Source organism: Numenius arquata, chromosome 1, assembly GCF_964106895.1.
Source record: "Numenius arquata chromosome 1, bNumArq3.hap1.1, whole genome shotgun sequence".
Lineage (NCBI taxonomy): Eukaryota > Metazoa > Chordata > Aves > Charadriiformes > Scolopacidae > Numenius > Numenius arquata.
The window spans coordinates 82,848,599-82,870,743 of NC_133576.1; the positions used below are offsets into that span (position 1 = coordinate 82,848,599).

At 40.9% G+C, this 22,145-nt stretch overlaps 1 protein-coding gene across 1 annotated transcript in view; it reads right to left on the reverse strand.

Annotated features, from left to right (window-relative positions):
* UBAC2 (UBA domain containing 2) overlaps positions 1-22,145 on the reverse strand; it is a 94,451-nt gene that overhangs the window by 56,948 nt on the left and 15,358 nt on the right. The gene's annotated exons all lie outside the window — the stretch shown is intronic.

Consider the following 22,145-nt stretch of genomic DNA (forward strand, 5'->3'; position numbering starts at 1 on the left):
TAGCCCTCTGGAGGTGAAACTGCATTTTGTAGTATATGGAGCATGAAGGTCTTATTGGACAATTCACATAGATGACATTGTCAAATGAAAGAGATGAAAAGTTAACGAACTCTTCTGTTCTCAGCAACACTGCTATGTATGTGTCTCCCATGTGTCAAATCACTCATCTTTGCAAGGTGTATTATCTCTTTACTCCTTTTCCTAAAGGAGAACTCCTCTTTATGGTGTGTATTGTAAAGAGTCTCTACTTTTGTTGTATATAAATTATTTATAAACACAAAAAATAAGTTGAAGCAAGAGACTTTAATATGAAAACTGCACCGTTTCAGTTAAAAGAGCAGCGATACAGGGTTCTTCAGAACTTCTGCTGAAGTCAGATCAGACACGGACACAAGACAAACGTTTAAGAAGCAAGAATAAGTGCTCACAGCTGAAGTCACCAAAAAAGTAATTTAAAGGGTAATTCTGATGGTGTGAGATGGCCACCTCTTTTTACGTGAGAGATCAATAAATGAGGACAGCAGATTGGGTGGGAAAGCACTAACTTTCCCATTGCGCCTTCACACAGTGTAGCTGGGATCCCTTTGGGCACAATGAAATCAGGCCAGCAAAGAGACCAAATGACTTAAACACATCCTGCTGGAATTCGCTCAATACCAGTTGAGTATCCAGGATGCAAGCCCTGGGTTCCTGCTGTCGTGCCCTTCCGTCATGTGTCAGTTTCCTTCCCTACTTTATTCCTGGACCCCATGTCTCTTCTTTTGTCTTCCATCTTATTAACATGCCTTCACCTGCCAACAGCACTTGGTAATTGCACCATGAGGTTGTGATGGAAAAGGAAAATTAAAGAGTGCCTGATAATTACTGGTAAAAGCTATGCCAGATGTCAGAATAAATGTTATTTATTGGAGCCGTATCTCTCTGGCATTGAGGCTATAATGAAGTCAAACAAACATAGTTGCACGTGTCAACTCTGCAGTTGCTTCCTTCCTCACATGTTGACCTCTGCCTACCTGCAAACATGGAAGGGTCATATCTGAATAGCAGCACAGAAACATTAAATTAACGATTACTTTCTCATGGGAATGAAAACGCAAAATCCCGTCTATTTCATACCACTTAAATTGTCAAAATTGAGTTTCTAATTACAAAAGACACTATGCAACTACAGAAAAACAGAGTAAGACAAATCATTTTTAACAGAAGTTCTACTTAATTCTGTATGCTATAGCAGTTCTGTTCTTTTTAAATAAACTATTTAAAAATATTATTTAAGAATTTGTTCCTATTGGAGTAAGCAAATGATAACCAGATAAAACCACAGACAGACCACTCATGAATACCTAGAAGGTATAGAAATAAAGTATCTCTATTATTAACATCGCACCAGTACAAGCTCATTTTATTCTACTAATGTCTACTTTTTTATTTTGACATGCGTTTCATCTACCTGTGATTATAAAAACTTAAAGTCAAAAAGTCTTTTTTTATATTTGTCTGTAAAATATAACTCAAATATATATTACAGCAGCACATAATGCAGATATCTATTCTCTTCTAAGTGGAAACAAAGTGAAGATCTAAATTGAAAATCTTTCTCCATCCCCATTTTCTGCTGTTAGCAACTCTGTTATTTTCAAATTTAGACTTTTTTTAAAAATCACATCAACATTCTCAAACAGCTAGCTTTACATCCAAATACCAGTTTTGCTCTAGTAAGCATTAGAGTGTTGGTCCAGTTAGATATGGGCTTGAGAAAAGCTAGTTTTTTCTCCTTATTTTAATATTTCTCTAATGCTGAAGAAACTAATAAAATAAAAACCTTTAAAAGTTAAGATAAGCTCAGCTTCCTGACAAGAACAGACACACAGTCAGTGACAATTTCTAGCTGTGGCAGCTGATGTCACTACTTCCCCTCACTGGCAGCACACACTCACAACTCATGCACACTCCTATCAATGAGGAGCTGCTTCTCTGTCTGCTTATCTGGAACCACCAAAAGTAGCAGTGGTGGTTTCAGTTGGCCTAGGACACTGCACTGGAATCATTTAGAGAGCATCTGTCCTATTTCTTCTACCACCTGTGCTGTGGGGCTGGTAGCCACCACAAGAGATATGGTAACAAGCTGCTGCACAGGAGCAAGTGAGAGCAGTAATACTGAAACCTTACAGGTGTTCTCAAACAACTGGTTTTCTTCAAGACGCCCTTATTCATTCACCCTGCTGGTACTCTTCCCCCAGTACGGTTTGTTGGAGTATTTTTATGATAGCAGTTCCCTGGAGTGGGACATCTCAGGTTCCTCTCCTCCTGCCTGCTGTACAGACATGAAAAAAAGGGGTAAAGCCACACTTAATATCATAGAATCATAGAGTTCTAAGCCCCCACCATGGGCAGGGACACCTCCCACTAGAGCAGGTTGCTCAAAGCCCCATCCAGCCTGGCCTTGAACGCTTCCAGGGATGGGGCATCCACAGCTTCTCTGGGCAACCTGTTCCAGTGCCTCACCACCCTCACAGTAAAGAATTTTTTCCTCATATCTAATCTAAATCTCCCCTTTTTCAATTTAAAACCATTACCCCTCATCTTATCACTACATTCCCTGATAAAGAGTCCCTCCCCATCTCACCTGTAGGTCCCCTTTAGGTATTGGAGGGCTGCTATGAGGTCTCCCTGGAGCCTTCTCTTCTCCAGGCTGAACAACCCCAATTCTCTCAGCCTGTCTTCATAGGAGAAGTGCTCCAGCCCTCTGATCATCTTCATGGCCCTCCTCTGGACCCATTCCAGCAGGTCCATGTCCTTTCTGTGCTAAGGAAGGACTCTCTTTATCTCCAACACTAAGTATATAACAAATATGTCTGTCTTAAAAGACATGAGCATGCCACACCATGCAACATGTGGCTGAAGCAGCATGAGCTTTGCAAACAAAAACAAGCTTTTGCTTTGGTAAAAGCTTTTGATACATTCTAGGAAATGCCCCCTTCTACATGAAAAGCTGGGAAACGCTCATACAGTTCTGGAACTCACTCTTTTCATGTATAAATAAAGCAGCTGACAAGTAGGAGCAGGTTCAAATGGCTTGCTCATTATGAGGATCTGACTGAAGTTCTTTGGAGAAACTGGGTCTCTCTGGAGGGTGAAGTCTAGTCAGGATCTTAAAACTCCTGTTAGTGATAATAGAATATCTTTTAACTGTACACTTTGGAGTGTAGGGCTAGGGCAGTTGCTAAGAGGACTCCAACTAGACTATGTGTCCAGCGCTGGTATCTCTCTCAAATCTTATCTGGTAGGAAATGTGAGAGAGCACATAGAAATAAAAATGAAGACGGAGTTCAAATGGTACATTTGGGCTGTCTCCATTCAAGTCCAGAAAAGAGAGTTGTATAGACCCCTGTTCTTGAACACATAACAAAACTGAAGGTATATAATGTGAAAACCCCCCAAACAGACACGTATTTTCAGCAAAAGAGCATTTAGTGCCTTCACCTTTTCTTTCGCTGAGAATGCAAAAATAATAAGTACTACATTAAGTGCTCAGAGGGGTTCCTTCAGCCACCTTGGGCTTGAAGATATTGAAGCCTAACTGAAAGTGTGGTGATAAAGAACATAATCTCCTTGTCTTACAGTCCCAGCAGAAGAGGACAGGTATTCCCCAAAGCATAGCTGCCTGACTCTTTTGGCTGTGGCCCTGAAAGCTATGCAGATGAGGAACCTCTCAGCAACATTGTCATCTCCTTGCAAAAGACAGTAACAGCAACTGTCCGAAGTGGTAAACACGCTACCACAAATATCATGATTCCTCGAGGTGGTTAATGACTCCTCTTAAACCAGCAAGTTCATTAGTACAAAGAGCTAGGCTAGCAGGAGCTAGCTTTGTACCAGGAGCTAGTACAAAGTTTTGTGGTTTGGGTTTTTTTTTTAAACAGATATTGCATTAAGGACTAACATTGTTCTGAAACTCAAAAGCTTACAGGTAAGCAAGGAATGATCGGACTTCAAGAAAAGTATGAGACAGCCTGCAACATAAGAAAAATAGGGTGCAGCTGAAGAGAAGAGCAGCTTTGCCTTACATGACCGGTTTTGGAGGAACTGAAAAGCCGTGACGTACTCTGTCTCTTCTGTCTCCACATTTGTGGTACAGAGCAGGGGAAGAACTCAAGACAGACTAAGGTTTGTAACTTAGCAGCATCCCACTATGCTGTCATAATACAGACAAGGTCAACGGACACCAAGAATCACTAGAAAAACGTCAAATTCATATGAGCAAAAAATTTCCTAATACAGTCTTGGCTAAGCCACTGCCTGCAGACTAAGGCTATAGTACCAAATGAATTCAGGCAAGTTCATTTTTGTGAAGAAAAACAGGGGAATTTCTATTTGTGTAGTAAATGCTCAGACATATTTCCTCAATTTTTTTCCCCTCAGAATACTCTCTTGGCTTCCTGCAATGTCTAACTTCAGACTTCCTGAGGCAGATGTCTCATATATGCACGTGACATTCCTCAATCAATTTTTCTTCCATCAGCCTGCCTGGTCCCCATCTGAACTCAAATAAAATGTCTGTGCCTGAAGCATCTTGCAGCAAGAAGTCCCACAGACTAACTACCCATGGGTGTGTGGAGCCGTTTTCTTTCACTTGTGAAGTTTCATGTGAATTCTTGTACTAGAAATGAGTGAACTCAGTGATCCCCTATTTACCCTGTCCACATTACTTGTGATTTTGTAGACTTACATCAAATCCCCTTCCTTCAAGTCATTTAGACTTTTCTCCTATGAACAGTAAGATCAAAGCTGTTCACCACTTCATCCAAATTGTAGAGAGAGGAAGGAAAGAAGGTGAAGTCCAAAGAAAGAATGCAAATCCAACTGTGCTCGAGCTGGATGGCAGAAGAGAACAGGGTATCTCTATACATGGGGAGATCAACAGTGTACTGATTCACTTTTCCTACCACAGTAGCATAGAGTTAAGTCTCAAAATTGGCATTTTTCCCCCATGACTTCCAGATTTGGATAACCTTGCTCAGGCGCATTAAATAAAGAAGAACAGGACTTCAATGGGCTGGAAACATGGTCTCCCAGGAACCTCATGAAGTTCAGCAAAGTGAAATCCAAAGTTCTGCATCTGAGATAGAATAACCCCACACAAGAGTGCAGGCTGGGCATTGTCTGGTTAGAAAGCAGCTTGGCATAAAAAAGGACTGGGCTGCTGGGGGACAACAAGTTCAAGAGGAGTCAGTAACATGACCTCGTAGCCAAACATGTATGGGACTGTGCTGGAAAAAACGTCAAGGGAAGTGATCTTTCCCCTTCCACTCAGTAATTGTGAGATCACACCTGGATTCCTGTACCTAGTTTTGGGCTTCCCAGTGCAAGAAAGATACTGACATATCCAGCAGAGGGCCACCAAAAAGGATGAAGGGACTGCAGCATATGTTACGGGGGGGAGGCAGAAAGAGCTGAGATGGTTCAGCCTGGAGAGGGAAGACTAAGAGAAAATGTTATTGCTGCCTTCAACTGCCTAACGGGGAGCTTCAACTGCCTAACGGGGAGGGGTACAGAAAAAATGGCAACACACAGTAAGGGGCACAAGTTGCAGCAAAGAACAATTAAACATTAGGAAGCATTTTTCCATCAAGAAGTTAGAAGTTGGGAAAGGTAGCACAGAAAGCCTGTGAAATCTCTCTCCTTAGAGATACTGAAAACTTGACTGGGCACAGTCCCGATTAAATTGGCATTACCAGGACTGGACAAGACAATCTCCAGAGGCTCCTTTCAACCTGCATCCTTCTACAACTACCAATTTGATCAAAACTTTAAGTTATACAAGAAAGCAACATGAAACTCAATGGCCTTGCAGTAAAACCAGCAAATAATGTAACTTTAAAATCTTCTAGTGTTGTCCTCTATTTAAACCTTTATCAAAATGCTGTCATTAGCATCCTCCAAAAATAAAGAAAGCTCAAGACATGGCCTAGATTTCTTTCCAAAAAGCTGCGTTCATTTTCCCTTGGTGCAAAAATATGAGTTTCTCCTCTTCCTCTTTTCTTTCCCTCAGTTGTGACAGATGTTGTGCAAAGGGCCAAACTGAAAAAGCAAGTTTTGCACCTGTTCTGAAGGCAGCAACATTTGTGGTTATCCTATCCCCTCCAGAAAAGTATACATTGTCTTATACCATGCACAAGGAGAGCTATGTTCCTCCCTCTAATAAGCTAGGCTTAGCAGTTTCATCCTTCCTGTGGCACGTAACTTTCGAGGGAAGTTGTGGTTAGTTAGCAGAAGGCAGCCTACTTTAAATATAGAGATGCTGAAAACTGATTATTCTCAACTTACGAGCCTACAAAGCAGCCAGATAATGTTTTATCAGCAGCTGCTGATACTAAGGGGCTAAGAACTTTATGAAACCTTAATATCACAACTTCTAAGTATGGAAAGTTACAATAATTCTGTCATTGTCCCCAGTTGAACAGGAAGAGATGAAGCATCTCTTCCAGCTGCATGTGTGAGGTATTTTTGACAAAAAGACAACGGAAGACTCCTGGACCCCTGACAAGTTATCACACTATAAAGATTACTCAGAGACAATTCTCTTTTTTGGTCCCTTAAAAAATAAATACAGTGTATTCACAATGCCAGCTATTTAAAACAGCTAAACACCCATCAGAATCCCACTCCTTCACTCAGATGACTGCAAACCAAGTATTTTAAATGTGTCAGGGCTAGCTACTAGGATAGACACATAATAATGTTATTTATGCTAAAAGAGGGATAGAGGCTAAAGTTTTGCATTTATATCCCCAACACTTAGCAACATCTCGTGATCTCTCCTAGTGATTTTGTCTTAGACAAAAACCAACAAAAATGATCACAGGACATCTAGAAAGAGGCTGACTAGAAGATAACACATTGTATGTCACTATTAAAAAGCTGACCTGGAAGACAGTATCTCAGTTCTGTGGAGAGAAAAAAAAATAATAATCAAGCCATCTGAAATTACTGACGTAACAGATTACACTCCATTAATTTCATTAACGGAAGGATCTTTCCTCTTTAACTCCTCTTAACCCACAAGCTAGAGCTCTAAAACTAGCATGCTTGGATATCACCACTGGCAAGCAAAACTAGTGACCACAAGCACGAGGGACAACTGCAAAACAGTAGCTTACAACTCCGGGCACAGCCAGGCAATCTCTTTGCCCCTCCTTGCTTTTCTCCCACACTGTTCCAGCCATTTCTACCTGCATCCCATGCCCTTGGCCATGAGGAGTCCCTCCATACCCAAGAATGCAGGGACAGCTGACCACTGCTAGGCAAACCTGCAGAGGCCAAGCTCGTGGCCAAGAGCAACCTGACGAACACTGTAGATGGAGAACCTAGGGTCAGGGAAATGCCTCCTGTTTTTTGAACTGATTTTACTACCTCCATGAAAGGTCTCTTTATGTTTCCTGCACTGCATGTGGTAGCCGTACTTAGAAAAAATAGTTCTCCTTGTTACATCCCTGCCTTCCTAATAGTGTGGTTGCTGGTGCTGGCAGAGACACTTACTGTACAGCTCAGAGACTCTATTCAAGCAGTCAAGCACCACACTACCGTCATATATCCCTCTGCAGTGATTCTCATGCTGCAACTTGCAAATTCCTGCTGAAATTAAGTGATTAATGATCAGAATTTTAATTTAAAAGTGTCCATAAAAAGATTTTTGGAACAGATATCAATAAAGAGTTATAACATATTTTAAGCACAGATGAAGTCTCATTGTCATATGGCCTAGATAAGGTCTTCACAACTGAAAAAAAAAAAAAAGGAAAAAGAGTAGTATTTGTCTTTAATGTTTTAATCAGTCCTTTTAGGACTGAGCAATCTTTACAGATTAATTTACATCCTCTGTCAAATTAGCAAGGCATAAAGACGGAGCTTGAATTCTAAAATTACTTCTCAGAAATCTGTCTCTCATGGTTTTTCACAAGGTACCATTTTCTTGTCACAAACAAAAAAAAACCAACAGGAAACAAGTGCACCTAACTGGCCACAGACACGTTAAGTGGAAGAAGTTTTTGCTACTTTCTTTTCACAGTTGTATCCACCTTTATCAGCATCTCAAAAAAAAAAAAAAGGTCTAAGTAAATAAGAACTATGTTTTACCCTCCATCTGATCTGATGGTATAACTCAACTGCTCACAACTCTCTCACACACAGGACAATGACAGCAGCGGCCAAGCGGGAGGGGAAAAATGTCAAGATGTACCAGCAAGATGCACCAAGAACTGCAGAGTCTGTCAGAAGTATAAAGGAAATTTTACTTTAGTTGTGACCTTCGCTTAGAACAGCAATATTTCTTAGATCCATAAGAAATCAGAAAATCAGCGGTACTTTGAACCAAAATGTTTGCAACTGCAGAATTAACCTTATCAATAATGATTTATTTATCTACTGTATTAGGTACAGGTGGATGGCTATTCTGTGAAGAGTTAATGATCCACATAACTACTAATCGAGGTGTATGTCTCTGTATCATGGATACTATGTGATTGCTACTTAATCAAGGCATATCAAATCAATGGTATAATAAATCAATGTATGCACAGTCAATACATAATGCACATTTAAACTTAAGTATACGTATAGTTTATTGTCTCATTCACGTGAATTATTATACACAACAGTTCTGGGACTGCAGCTTTATTATTGAGATAAGAATAAGAGAGTATGTTGTCCAAGGGAGTCTTAAAAGCTAAGTCTTCACTCCCAGCTTGATTCCGTCAGTGACTGATGAATCTGTACTGTCAGCAAGACCATAGAGGAATACTAGTGATCTCAGAGCTGGTGAACCTCACCATGGATGGGATCTACCCTATGTACTGTCCCTGACCATAGATCCAGCCAATGCTGTAACATCTCAGGATTCCCAGCAACAGAAGAGACGTAAGATTTCCTAAGTTGCTATTGGGTTTTCTGGGCTATTAATTAATAGTTATCTGCCTTACGAGTGTTCGTGCCTTTCTTACTGAGATCCAGAAAGAACTGTCTGCTCCCTGGGGCAAAACACTTAGCATTTTATTTATCACTTTTCCAACTGCCAACACAAGTAGGGTAAAAGATGAGTCATAATACTTTTTCTCCAAAAGAAAAGTACTCTTTCAAATAAAGAAGATTAAAGTGACTATGTTAAAAAACTTAAATTGTTGAATTTTTATTATGAGCAGAATGAAAGTGGACAAAGTAATGATAGGGCTTTGCAGAGAATAATAAAAAAAATGCCCACAAATTACTAGTCATGGGGAGCATAGCAGTGAGCTATCCTAAAATCTGTGAGAAAGAATCAAGCAGTGCTTCCTTTGAAAAAAAATGTAATCAAACTGTAAGAAAACAAGGAATTAAAATATGAATCTGAAAAAATTCCCACCTTTTAGGGTGTTTACAGTGGCAACAAACACACAAAAATATAACAACCAATTAATGCTACATGAACTTGTGAAAAATGGCTAAACATTTTTAGTGATTTCTGTGCTTTATACATAAAAGCTTAAATACTAGTGTCAACAAAACCACAACTATCTCAGAAGTTAAATAAACTTGTATTTTATTTGTTCAAAACAAACTGGTGAAATAACAGTACTCAAATAGTAAAATCTAAGTTTTTAAATTAAGGGATACTTTTATCTGTGCTTCCCAAAAGACACTTGTTGGCCATTGGTAACAACACCAAGCAAATGAAATACTGTGGGCAACATCACAATTTGCTCTCCCCATTTGGCTCCGATTTTAACTTTTTAATATTTTGCAACAGGCTTGAAGCAAAGATTACCATCAGAGTGGTTAAAATTCTATTGAAACGAACGTTTCCACTCTTAATATCTACCTCCCTCCTAGAGAAACTGGCTGTATGGAAAAACAACACCTGATTGAAATTTTAAATTATTTTATTTTTAAAAAGTGTATTATTGCAGACAAAAATAGTGTCTATTTTTAAAAGTTTTGTTGAAATATAAAAGATAGTAATCCATTTATCTTTCCTCTACTTTCAATTTAATTTTTAAAAGTTCACAATGTCGGTACAAAGTAACTCTAGGCAGCATCACCACCACCACCTCAACCCAAACTTCATTACTATTTCTGTTTCCTCGCACATATTAAGCATAATGGGAATTGCCACATCAAAGCACATTTCTCTCTAATCTGCTACCTCGATTCTCATAGACAAATACTAAATCACTCAGAGAGATGCATCTCATAATAATATGCCTATTGTGCAGTTTCTTCATAACAATTACTGCTTCTTCTAATAGTCCTTGTTAAAAATTACCCAGTACAGAAATCCAATTACAGCTCATTTATCTTTAAAAAGGGTTAAGACAGCTAGCAATATTTAGTCAAGCTGGCAAAGACACATAAAATGTTTACCTCCATAAGCTGCTTACAGAATACTGACTGCAAAGGTTAATCCTGCTGCAGGGCAGACCAGCTTCTCTCCCCTTAAATAAAAACACACTTCCAGTCTGAATAATTACACTTCGTTCACAGATCTCTAATAATGACATGCCTGGTACTATCCACTTAATAAAAGCAATTAAAAAAGGTAAGTGTGAAAGTGGTGACAGCCTGCAATTACAAATGCCACTTAGTACTCTCTGAATTTGAAAGGAGCAGCTCATCTCAGGGAAGCCTGTTCAAAGGTGTACCACTTTGCTTCCAGAGATATTCAACCACTGGTAACACTTTTGTCAAATTACCTCCTACTGCTTTCGTCATCTTAAATAATACCCAATTGTGTATTCCGGGCATCTGTGCCTGAGAGGTGCAATAGGACCCATCTCCCAACTGCAATACAGAGGTAAGTATCCTAATTACTGTGAAAATGGAGCATTGCCCAATTTCAAAAACACCCTCAAAATCCTCAGCAAATCTGACACCAGTTAAGAAACAGCTGATTATCCATTTGTTATTATAGTCTGATATCTCAGATGGCACAGCTTATTATAGGGCAGAGCTTTTGGCTGATAATGACTTTTTGCTTTCTTCTTACTGTTATTAAAATCAGGACTCAGCGTGATAAACTGTGGAGAAACCCAGTTCAGAGGTTACAGTCTTCTGCCCCATCTGCCTCCTTCCTCTGGCAGAGGTCACTGACTCTACAGCAACAAGTGCATTAACCTCAAGCACCTGAACGTGGGCTGAAGTAATCAACTGTGAATCTTGTGGTACAGAGTAAAGGAAGGAGAAAGGCCCCATTTCTGCCTTCCAGCTCCACATTCCCATTGCTTTCCTCGCTCTGGTGCTGCCATTCAACCACCCAGAAGTGAGCAGGTTCAGAAACTTAAGCCAATGGGAAATGATCCCTGCAAAAATATCTACGTTTTATTTTTAAACATTATTTTATCTCCCTATAACCACTGCCTGTAGGAAGTCAGATGACTTGCACTGCAAGTGGTAGATAGGAAAGTGCAGGCTGCGGCCAAGCTCTTGCTCCTGTAAGAGGCAGCCTACACTTCAACCGGCTCAGCCCTGCTGTAAAACTGCACCTTCAGCGGTGAAGCGACGCCACAAGTTTGTTCTTGCTGCCTCCTTTGCAAGGCTCTGGTAGAGCAGTGGAGCTGGGACTGTTTAGTATGAGGAAGAGGAGGCTGAGGGGAGACCTCATCACTCTCTACAACTACTTGAAAGGACACTGTAGAGAGGTTGGTGCTGGTCTCTTCGCACAGGTAACTAATGACAGAACAAGAGGGAATGGCTTCAAGCTCCAGCAGGGTAGGTTTAGACTGAACATTAGGAAAGAATTTTTCACAGAAAGAGTGGTTGGGCATTGGAATAGGCTGCCCAGGGAGGTGGTTGAGTCACCATCCCTGGATGTGTTTAAGAGATGTTTAGATGTGGTCTTGGGGGATACGGTATAGGGGGGAACTTTGTAGAGTAGGGTAGATGGTTGGATTCCATGATCCCAAGGGTCTCTTCCAACCTAGACGATTCTATGGTTCTATGATTCTATAAACACAGCTGGGGAACCCATGTCCGTGTTTTGAACTAGCACAGCTCTTTCCATCAGCTGAACACGAGGCAGAGCCCTCAGCCCAGAGTAAGGGTGCCTCCAGTGCCCTTACACTGGTTGTCACTTTGCATGTGTTAAGAGTATTTTTTTTTTTTTGTCTACCATCATTCTACTTTTCTGCCCCAGGTAGTAAGATCTTCATAGTTCTCTCAAAAATTCTAAATACGCTAGGTTTCATTTTCTGATCCTGTCACCTTACTCTTCAATCTCTTTTCACAATCACTACTATATTAAGCAGAAATTAATTGAGTTTACTGGTGCACATATTTGAAACAAGATTGTTTTGGGGATGGGATAAATAATTCATAGTCTGGAAGTGCATAACTTACATGCTTAAGGGCAAAGACTTTTAGCTTAAGAATACCGGTAAGGCGGACTCCTGTCTACTTCCCTTGTTGGTTGAAAATACTGTGGAAGGAGCGAAACACATCCTGTCTTTCCCATTTGTCCATCTCTCACACTTCCATCTACTTCAGAAGTAGATGAGAAGATGGAGGTACGCATATAGACACACATCCCAATCTTCAAGCCATCCTTCTTTTCCTTTGAATGAATATTTATGTGAACATTCACTGGCGTTACTGCAAACACTCACCTCTCTTAACTGCAGCCCAAAGAAGTTACCTGAAGAAGGAATGCAGTGCTCAGGGTGAGAGAGATCAGACTGCACAACAGCTACTGCAAATGCTGTCTCAGACCTGTAGCCAAAGCACCGCTTTCACTACAGCATAAATGAAACTCCAGTTTTTATTTCTGGAGTGAAATCTTCCTTAATGATCCCATTTGTGGACACTGAGGCTCGCGCCTGGTGTTTACCCCTAGTTCCCATGCTGTCTCACAGTCTGCTGTTCGCTATGACAGTCAGTACAGAGACAGTTATCGCACTGAAGAAGCAAGAAACACCCCTGAACGACTTTATAAATATATATATAAAAAAAAAAAAAGGTGTGTTTGACATCCAGGAGGTACAGAGATGCCCCAGTTGTAGAAATATGAGGCTTTACATGAAACACCAGCAGGCTGATTTTCTGGCAAGTGATGCATTAATCTAGGTTGAATTCTGAGGAGAATCTTAAAAAGAAAAGAGGGGAAGCACAGGAAGTTACACTGCTTCAGCCACGCTGGCTTGATTCTTCTTTCACACTTCTGGCAGAGCACACAGCTACCAAAACATTATCTTCATCAAAAGGTGAAAAGAGCTGGTGACCACAGGCTCAAAAAGCTGTAGTGTGAGGAAATACAGCACCAAATTAACATCCTATTATGGAAAAGGATCATTAAGCAGAGGCAAAACAAACAAACCAAACCACCTCTCTCAAGCCCTTGATAAAACCCACGGTGACAAGTGACTGAAAAACTCTCCACAGAAAAGCACAGAGACTACTGCCAAGTATCTCTTTATGGAACTGATTTTATTTTCTTAAGTGTACAAGACACGTAAGTAAAAATGTAAAAAAACTGAACAGAAGTTTTAAAACACAGAAAGGTATTGTATCTCACACCACAGGGAAAAACATTTAATTTAAGAACTGCAAGAGAATAAGTGCTTCTTCTTGATTGACTGTTTCTTACCAGAGTTTAGTGGACGTGCTTTACCAAACCCAAAAGCTAACCCCGGACCAGAAAGCAATGACAAAACACAAAAGAAGTAGATGTGAGGTGACGGCACTGTCAGCTGAAGAGAGTCTTGAACGAAAGCTGCCTCTCAGATGGAGTGGTGCCATCACAACTAACTCATCTGCATCCTGACCAAGCTCTCTGTATTGTCAGAAAACTGGAAAAGGTGGTCTCAACGTCTGATGGGCTCCAGAACAAAAAAAAAAAAAAAAAAAAAAAAAAAATTTTTAAAAATAGTCCTGAGAAATCATGCCAGATTTCCTGCTTGTGACACACCTGACTTCAGCACTCAAAACCCCACTCAATAATTTGCCAGTAAGTAACTCACACCAAACGACTGACATCCCTAACCAAAGCAAGAGGGTGGTATGTCACCCTTCACGTCTGCATAATACACCATGGTACTGTCAGCTATCACTGCTTGGGTAAGTTCAACCTTAATGGACAAAAGGGTCACCTAGCCCACCTTTTCTGAAGCTGTTGCATGTCTGATGCACAGACAGGGAAACTGAAGACACAAGGTCTCTGTCCCTCCAAAGATATCAGAGAAGGTTCCTGGTTTAGGTAATAGAAATCTGTGACTACATACCCGATAACTGATGAAGACAAAAGGCTAAAATCCTGTAGGTATGTGTCCTACCACCACTGTACACTCTCTCAAACCATGCAAGGTGAGAAATAAGCAAAGGATCACGCATGGACATACTGTCAAGTGGCTCACTAAAGCTACACCAGCCCAGAGGAATCAGAATAATTTTGGTTGGAAAAGACCTTTAAGATCATCAAGTCCAACTCTGAACCTAATACTACAAAGTCCACCACTAAGCCATGTCCCTCAGCACCACATCTACGCATTTTTTAAATACCTCCAGGGTTGGTGACTGAACCACTTCCCAGGGCAGGCTGTTCCAAGGCTTGATAACACTTTTGGTGAAGAAATTTTTCCTGCTATCTAATCTAATCCTCCCCTAGTGCAACTTGAGGCCATTTCCTCTTGTCCTATCACCTGTTACTTGGTGATACTCCCAGCCTAGGTAAATTGCCCTCCACGCCTGGACGCAATCAAACTCATGTTTCTATGAGGGTCAGCTGAGCCTTTTACAATCTTTATAAATCTAAAAAGTAGAGAGCTGTCTAGTAGTTGTTAGGGATCCTGACACTTATTCTGGTAGCCTGCCATTCGTGAGCCACTCTACTGAACCAAAAAGCATGGGCAACTTCATTTAAGACAGGAACTTACTTCAAGAGGCTCTCTCTCTTGAGAGATATAATCTTAGAAGTAGAACCTTATACTGGGAATGGTCCAATTTTAATAGGGATTGGCAGTCAACTCTGTATCTAATATATACATTTTCCTTCTGCAAACTTCTTGCCTTAGAGAAAATGTATTTGATCAGTAGTGATCCAGGACCCTGATATGTTACGCACCTGAATTCAAAGAGTTATAATTTCATTTGCTTTTGAATGTGATTAGTTTGGTAGCTATTCTTATTTCACATGAGAAATATTTTCTTTTTAAAGTGTGCAAATCCTACCTGAACTTAGGGCTCCCATAACTTCACCGGTTTCATGTTTCTGGTGTAAAGGAAAGGCAGAGAGAGGCACAGGGCAGCATCAGCCTCCCAGAACCATTTGCATGGACAAGTCTGACTTTGTGACAACTGTCTGTGCTGGGGAGGGAGACGTAGGCACCACAGGTGAGTAGGAGCTTCAGTCTTTCCCATCAGCTTCTAACATCCGATCTCCCACTGTGCTATGACTTCCCACGTTCCAACACAGAAACCCCGTTTCTCTCCACCCTCCTGATCCCACATACCACCCACACCACCCTGTCCACACCTAAGCAACCCCAGGGGACATATCTCATTATGTGATGGGCTGAAGAGGGTCTTTGCTCCCAGGTCCCTGCTAATTTAAGCACTAAATGATGATCTTTTATCAGGATCTGGTTTTAGCATAAAGCTTGGGCAGAGCGGAGCCAAAGGATGGTGATTTATGACCTAAGTTGCAAAGCACAGAAGCTATTTTTGCCTCATTTATTATGACCTATTTTCATGGTAGAGACAGTAAATGAGAACTAACTACTGAACTGTGACTCATATATCCACTTGTGGATGGTTAAAAAAATTATAAAAAAACCCCACCAAATCTCTTCTCATAACTTACCACATTATAATTAGTACATTGTAACTGATATCATAACATCTTCAAAGGCTAAGGACTAGTAAAAAGACAGGTTTTAATGTTCATCTTATTCACACAGTTTGGCTTACTTCACAATACTTGAAAATAAAATGCTTCCCACAATTTTGGTTTGGGTTTTTTTTTTTTTTTCTGTCAAGACACCATTCACACTTTCTGTTGATTTGTGGCTATAGCTCATTTTTATTTTCTTTTTTTTTTTTTTCCCGAAGACAGCTCTGTATGTATTCTAAGGCCCAAGTTGCTGGCAGGAAACTGTTTAGCTTGTTCATGACAAAACAGAAACAAAATAGAAAAGCTGTAGCAAAGAAGTGATTTCTTTGCAAAAAATACTTCCCCATTAAGACCACCATCTAACCCTTTTTCACAATTACAGACCAAGGTGTCTGAAGCAAAGTGATGACTAAACAAAAGGAGAGAATTCGGTAAGCATAAAATAAAAGCAAACAGGAAATTTTAAAAGAAAGTCATACCAAAAAATCTTGTTATTTTTACAGAAAGTCTGTAAAGTCCTTTAACTCTGAAAAAGAGGTGTTCTAATTTCTTAATTATTTAGTGAAGCAACCCCATTAGTTATTTTACTAATTATATGCACTGTCTTGTGTCTCATGCGTATTTGCTTTTTTAAAGTCTCAATCATACAACTGTGCCTTCTTAAAAAACCACCGAAGTTACTGAATCAACTTCTGTCCATTACTTTGGTAAATCAAGAGGACTTTCAAGCATCAAGCATCAGTCACTGCAAGACCTCCTTTGTGAGGTTAATTCAGTTACACTCCTCCTCTTTGTCTTAAGAGAGCAATCATACAGCCTTTATTTTGCAAAAAGACATGACAGACACACTATCTCCTCATACTAGTAACATCTCCAATGGCTTTGAAGAATTATTCATCCATTTTTCTTCCTTTTTCCTCCACCTCAATCAAATAATTAGCTGCCCTAAAAATATGAGGAGGAGGAGAGGGAAGAGAGATACATAGACCACCATTGGAATGGAAGCAGTTCATTCCGTGACGGAGGGGGATATTTTATCCCTTATATGAAAGGATATCAGACCCTTAAAACAAAAATGTTGTAGCAATCCATGCTGATAGCAGAACTTCTACAGATAGGAGACAACTGATGTTTCTAGGAGGTAATGACTACTTCGAGATTGTTTTCCTTCAGCTGAAGTAACATGGGGCACCACTGACAGTAAACCAATTTGCAAACAATAGCTGAAATTATCACTTGTACAGAATTGTTTGGCACAGACATCTACAATTAGATGCAGGATTTCCTTTTAAATTCCAAAGGGACTTCCACATCCCTGTCTTCCTTTACTATGGTTGAACAAACAAGGTGTTGCTACTTCCTGAAAGAGGAAGAGAAGGGGGGGGGGGGGGAAACAAGAGCTGCCAGTAAAGACAGAAAGAAAAGCTGATATTTCTTAGAGTGGATCATCCCCACGTAGACTGAAAACAACCTTCAAGGGTCAACTATAAGCTAAAAAAAGAGGCCCCCTATTCTCACATGGGAAAGAAGGCATTCTTTATTTTCATGAAATAATTTAATCATGAAACTTTTAGAACACAAACACTCACTCCTTCAGAAAAATGAAGTGCTGTGGTAAGAAAGTTGTTGCTATTGTGTCTTACTTTGATAGAGACGCATCAGACAAAACACAACAAAATCAGGTGGTGGGTAGCTTTAAGAACACAGAGTTACTTAATTTTTAATTTTATTTTTTTATCCCTCCATTATACAGTAAAGCCAGAAGAAGAAGGACAAATGTTTTTTACAGTCCTTCTTCTCCTTCCCCCACTAGATGTCTTCTAATTCTTCATTTTTCCTGGGTAAATTCAGACTATACACAGCAAGGAATTGTTCGCTTGTAACCCAGTCTCAGAATTGTACCTTTTTGTTCAAAAAGAAACACAAGCGGGAGACCTGTATGCACTGTAACTCTTTGAGCAACAACAGAATTTGCAGGTCTACACCTACAAGAGCGATCAAAGGATCCTCACCACGTGGTACTTCCTTCCAGGGGGAGTCAAAGTGGTTTTCACTCTTCATAATCAGTTTACCTGCACATGTGACTAAGTAGTGCAGGTGTATAAAGGAATGACCCTATGACACCGGTTTTCTGCTGTTCCAAAGCTCTGTTGCTATGCTAACTAAAGATCTGTAGATGGCAGCATTGATACAGTAATTAATCTCACCCCAGCAGAGGTCAAAACGCGTTTCACAGAACTCCTTACTGGAGCCTAAGCCCTATTTTCAGATATCAGAGACCTTAGCGCACTGGGCAGTGTGAGCATTGGGCCAGGAACTGTCTGGCAGTAAGGAGAAACCAGATGCACCATCGCTACTAACAGATACTACGCCAAGCACCCACCCAGTAACCATGACAGTTTTAGGCCCATCATCTTGGAAATGAACTACATCTCAACAGTAACAAGTGCTGTGAGCCATGAGCTGCTGGTATAGTTCTTACGATTACCTCCATATGCTGTGAAATTAGAAAGAAGAAGGAATACAGAGATGTCCCACACTCCTCCACCTTTATCGCCCACCCTTCCTCCACTGCACCTTATTCAAAACAAGCTGTGCGCTCCCTCCCATTTCTGCAGTTTGGGCAAGTGCTATGAATTTGGTGTCCCACATCACCATACAGCACAGAGCTCAGCTGCAAGCAAATAAATGTAATGTCCCAGATGTTCTAGGACAAAAACAAAAATGCACTGGCAGCCAGTATGATTTGGAGGCAAAGGATGAAAGTGCCAGAGAATTCTACTCAAGTCCCTGTTCAGCTTCACTGGATCATCCTCTCTTAAAGCTATCTTTACCAAAACAGTGTCTATGTAAGGAAACTTGCTGCTTAAATTACTGAAATTCAAATCTATTTCCTGCCTTACTCTGTGAGGCTTCTTGTCATAATAAAGTTCAGGAGTTTCAGCCCCTTCCCTTTAAAGTGCATATGTGTGTGTGTATAATATAAACATTTGTATTTTAGAATCATAGGATAGAATAGTTTGGGTCAGAAGGGACCTTTAAAGGCCATGTAGTTCAAACCTCCCTTGCAATGAGCAGGGACATCTTCAACTAGATCACGCTGCTCAGAGACCCATCCAACCTGACCTTGAATGTTTCCAGGGATGGGGTATCTACCACCTCACTGGGCAACCTGTTCCAGTGTTTCACCACCCTCACTGTGAAAAATTTCTTCCTTAAATCTAGTCTGAATCTTCCCTCTTTTAGTTTAAAGACATTACCCCCTGATCTATCGCAACGGGACCTGCTAAAAAGTTTGTCCCCATCTTTCCTGTAGGCCCTTTAAGTACTTTAATAGTTTGTCAGAAAGTATAGAGTCCTCTGACAGGACCCAGCACTGTACCTAGTTGAGATACAATGAAAAAGGTGTTAAGGGCCTTTATTTCTTGCCTTTGCAAGTCTAAAGGAGAAGTGGATTTCAAAGCGCAGAAAGGAATGGCATTCTGATAATCAGCCTTCATGGAGCAGTTGGGTAGTACGCCTCCCTCAGTATTTTTCACACAGCAGAGACAGCACACAGGGATATGACAGAATGCCGTGTCTGTATGTCAGGTGCAAAGAGAGTGACTTCGCTGGAATCATCTGCTTGCAGCCAGCTCTGCTGTCTTCCTTTGCCAGCTCACAGCATCAGTTGGACTTGTGCTCAGTTCAGGTGCACTGAGCATATTCACATTCAACTTCACCTCCATTTCCCTCCAAGGACAGTGCTGAGCCTACACATCGAGCATCCCTGCCCTGCAGAGATCTGAACTAACCACATCCACTGCTGTGTGGCAGGAATTGAGCTGCTTTGTCCCGGTCTGGATCGTGCCAGCCCCTTTACCACCTTGGAATGCTCCCTCTTCACGTCAGCTCAGCTCCACCGCAGCACACTAAGCTTCACAACCTCAACACATCATGGCGTTTGTGAACCTGCACAGCTCCCTCTCACTTCAGGAACTCTTGATTAAACACTTCAGAAGTTAAATAATTACAAAATGCTGCATATGCTTTAGCATATGTGTGATTACATATACTCAGGCTAGTCACTGAGCAGAGAAGTTGCCCAAGCTCCTGAACTTTGGAGAAGTCAAAACGATTTTCCCTACTTCCGCACTAGACTTCATCAAAAGATTCTGAGTATAAGCCGCTCCCAATAAAGACATTTCTCTTCAAACATTAACTCTATCCCTGGGAGGCATATCGAGTTTCAGAACAGTACTCCTACGCACCTGAGACTTTTAAGAGCAGTTTAATAGTAAAAATATTACACAACACTTAGTAAGGAAAGAGTATTTGAAAAAGTTCTCCTAAAACACTTCCGAACTGGAGCAACTTGTTGCGTAGCTCCTGACAATGCATACAGATTTAAAAAAGAAAAGAAAAAAAGATGACTATTCATGAAGGTTTTAGACAACTACGAGATATTTGTCATGAGAAATCTGTACTTTTTGGAGAAAAAAACCCCTGCTTCCCAACACAACAGAACACACAAGTGGAAAGCAGAACACAGACAACATTTTAAGACATCTGCCAAAGGCAATGTGGGTTCATCAGCAAGCATGGAGCTGTGCTGGAATTTGCCATGAGTTAATATTAGACTATATACATTCTAAGACTGCTGCTGCATAACAAACCACTGTCTCTAGTCCACTACCCTACTCTCAGACATCTTAGAGATGTAACTTTCATTTCAAGTAATTTTTGAAGTATTGCTTCTTTCAAAGGCTTACACTGCTGAACAAATGAACTAGAGGCCAGATGCACTGGATATTTTTAGGGTATTTAGTGACACAAAGTGCATTCTGGCTGTACAAGAGGAGCGGGGGGGGAAGCAAAAACCCCAGGAGAAACGTGGAATGTCAATTTCTTTATTGATTTTGTTTAAAAGGAAAAAAATCAGGAACTCCTTCCTCAAACCATACCAAATTCTATCAAAACACAGAAGAAAGACGTGACAGTAATTAAGACATGTCAGGTACGGCTAACTATGATGCAGTCCTCTCAAGCTGCTCTGCTTCCCGTTCCTTCAGCTCTGCTGCACACGGCATTTATATTCATGCACAGGTTGAGGTGTGGGAGAGAAGGGACAGCTATGCCATGATGCAGCCTCCGAGTAACACACATACAGCAAAACTGGAAACAATTGCAAGAAGTTTATGTATTCAGTGCCATGACAACTTTTAACCAGTAGTCTATTAAACTTTTGCTATGGTACAACACAGTATGGGAATAAAAAAATGAAGCACAATTTCATCAAGGTTGAGAACAGTAACCCAAAACTGCATGGGAACTCGGCCACAACAGCAAACCAGTAAATTAACGAACTGACGCATGGGAAAGTTGCTTCCTGCCCCAGCGGTGCACTGGACTGTGCAAGAAGCTTCAGTTCTTGCTTTTCAACAGGTCCAAATGCTGGAAAGTTCAGAAGCAGAAGGAGAACACAAGCTCAAACCTGCTCCTTACCAAACTGAAGTAGAGGGCGATCCTTCTGCCCCTCTGCATGCAGAACTTCTCTGCCTGAGCTGGACAAAGCTTACATTACACGGTAAGTGGACAGGCAAAACATACTTTTCCGTACCATGACTAAGCCACTGAAAGAGAAAGACCCAGCAGTACATTACTCCTGGAAAAGCAACAGCATGAAGACAATCCCTTCATTACTGCACTTTCACACTGTTGCAAGTGACCTCTAAGGCTTATCGCCAGTTAGTGAAGGCACCGTAACAGACCCCATGTGCACTCTGCCTTATCTTCCCACATGAAGTACATTGGCTTAGCTTTGAACTACTCAAAAACAGCTCTAACACAACATAACGCAACTAAAATGATCTTCTTTATTCCCCAAACTTCAGAATAGCAAAAAAAGACCCTGGAGGGAACTGAGCATTTATTTCAGTAAAAGCTGGAGTGGTGGAAGTACTCACCCATCTGAGGGAAACCAATGCAAGACACTCATCTCTAGCTGATAAAACAGTACAGAAGGAGAAAAAAACAAAAATAGAATCAGGTGCTTCCTACAGCAGAAACCAAAGCGCCAGGGGAATGCAGCACAGCAGAGCGGCCCACTGCCTCTCTCAAACCACAGTCAGTGCAACTTTTCACTGGCGTCTTCACCTTCAAATGTTTGTCACCCTGCAGCTGCAGCCAGCCTGAGCACCTAAGACAAGAATGAGCATGTTTGCTGGTCCTGCAAACACTTCTTTTCAGCACACGGCTCCAAGCTCACAGAGAAGGCCTTCCAGCTTGTCAGCAGCAGACCTGTTTGGCTGCCTCT